Raw genomic sequence first — 2383 nt, forward strand, 5'->3', positions numbered from 1 at the left:
TCTTTTAACGACTAAGGGAAATCTTAGACATTACTGAAATGGAAGAGAAGTTGTCTGAAATTACACACAGGCAAAACGAATTAATTAAGCAGTTAGATAAAAGTACTTATATCTCACATTTCCATTTCAGTGCAAATCTCAAAGCCCAGCTTACAAAAAAAAGCTCATCCCATAATAAAATATAAGATGGCATCCAATAAAACAATTGAACACGATAATAACATAGTAAACACCCGCTACAAGATTTCAGTGGGAATGTGTAATCCATCACACAATGACTGCAACACATTTGATAGAGGAATACCAATAGAACGATTATTTATTATTTCTTAAATCCATTCTATACATGCCTTTTTTTGGCAGCTTTCAAAATAATAAAACTATACATGGCTTTGTGAATAATTCACTATATCTACTTAGCAAACCATTTCTATCCTGTTTATTTAGGAGTATAGAAAGAAGTTTTAATATATTTCCTTTCAGACTATTCCACTTCTTCTGGCAGAAATGGGCAATCCGACGGGGGGAGGGGTGTTCCAAAACTCTTGGCTCAGTTTGACAGGCTTTCTTGACGCATCATAGGTAGTGTGGCAGAAGTTCTGTGATTGGGTTTTGGGGGATTTCCCCCAACGTTTGCTGTGTGCATGAAAAGCCTTGTGAGTGGGAACTGGTACCTGATATATTTTCACACTTTTGGAGTAAAACTGAACCAAAATAGGGGACACCTTTTTGCAAACTCTTTTGCCACCTGTGCAAAGGCTCAGTTTTGGTGATCTTTTGCAAACCACCTGCTTTCCTGGGTAATGATCCCAGAGCAGGGCAGAGAGGCTGCCAGCGACTGGGAGGGGGTTGCCTGTGGGTCTCCAGTGGACCTGGGCCCTTGATTTCCTGTTGCTCACCAAGTGTGTTTCCTCTCTTCTGTCCCCTACCTTCTTTCCTTCTTTTTCTCCTTCCCCCCAGTTTGGCTTGGGTGCAAGTGATGAGGTCCAGCAGTCCGTCACCAAATTCTGCCTGCAACAGTCCAGGGCCGTGGAGTTCCTTCGAACGAAGCAGCAGAGGGATGCTCAGTTCCGGCACATCATCCAGGCATGCTGCGTGTCAAGAGGAGTCTGAGCTCACGGAAGGGGCCTTCTCAGCTGCTGGCTGGGCACTGTCCCTGGGGAGCTCCCCCCCCCCCATTCTGGGGGGCAAGAGGCCTGTCCCCTTCTCCCTGCTGCTCACTCCCTGGGCAAATGCAAGAGTGCAGGAGAACCAGCCAGATGGTGTAGGTTAGGTGGTAACATCTAGTTGCACACCAAGGATCCCTTTGCCTTCTGCCTCTGGGCTGCTGCTGCTCATCTGGCTTTCAGACTGTTTGCTTTTAGATGCAGCCTTGTTCCTAGTTTGTGCTGGGAGTTGCTTTGGGATTCAAAGTAATAAAATGAAACCAACTTTGGAGGCAGCCTATCAGAAGAACTCCCTCGTCACCCCCTCTTTCTGCACCTTCCTCGCTCAGATTCAACTTGGGAGCACCAGTATCTCTGCCTGGCATGCGATGAGTGCAAGGAGATCCTTGAGGACATCCAGGAGGAGTTGAGGCAGGCAGAGAATCATGGGCGGCTGGATGCCACCCCAAACCGGCTGGACGCCAGATCTCTGCGCAAGAGCAGCCACCCACTGGCCAGGCAGTTCCAGGTAGGGCCTCCCCTTCACCCTCCCTCCAATCCCTGGCCTTATCCTGCTCTTCCCCTCTGTGAAATACTGCCTTTTTCTGCCCCTGCAGAACCTTGATCTCACGGAGCACCAACTCATCCAGGAGGGGCCTTTGCAGCTGCACAATCAACAAGAAGATGACACTGGGTATGTGGAAGAAACAACCTCTCCTGCCAAAACACACCCATGCGGCAGGTCCTCCAACCAGGTGTCAAGGAAATAAACAACTATCTGATTTTTAGAAGACATCTGAAGGCAGCCCTGTTTAGGGAAGTTTTTAATGACTGATGTTTTATCATGTGTTTAATATTCTGTTGGGAGCCACCCAGAGTGGCTGGGGAAACCCAGCCAGAAGGGCGGAGTATAAATATATTATTATTATTATTATTATTATTATTATTATTATTATTATTATTATTATTACCCCCCACAAAAGCACACCTTTCACCACAAAAATATCCAAGAGCAACAATTTGGTGCAGCCCAATGCTTAAAAAATACCCTGTTTCATCGGGTTCTAATTTAAACAGTACCAGGTGGCAGATAAATCATTATGTTAAAATGCATCATTGTCCTCCAAATAATTTAAGGGAATGAGCAAAACAAGGTATCTTTCCCTTCCTGGCTTTCCCCACCACGCGGAAAAAACGCTGAATTCGTTATAATTAGTTTTGTTCTCCACAGATACCTT

The 2383-nt window shown here is 45.7% G+C and overlaps 1 long non-coding RNA gene across 1 annotated transcript; it reads left to right on the forward strand.

Moving 5' to 3' along the window:
* The first annotated feature begins 241 nt into the window (after positions 1–241).
* On the forward strand, positions 242–1880 carry LOC308573391. The gene is made up of 3 exons (XR_014002071.1): positions 242–1107; positions 1165–1674; positions 1763–1880. It is a non-coding gene; the product is annotated as an uncharacterized lncRNA (long non-coding RNA).
* Positions 1881–2383: the final 503 nt, after the last annotated feature.

Source organism: Podarcis bocagei (assembly GCF_964188305.1).
Source record: "Podarcis bocagei genome assembly, chromosome: 14".
Lineage (NCBI taxonomy): Eukaryota > Metazoa > Chordata > Lepidosauria > Squamata > Lacertidae > Podarcis > Podarcis bocagei.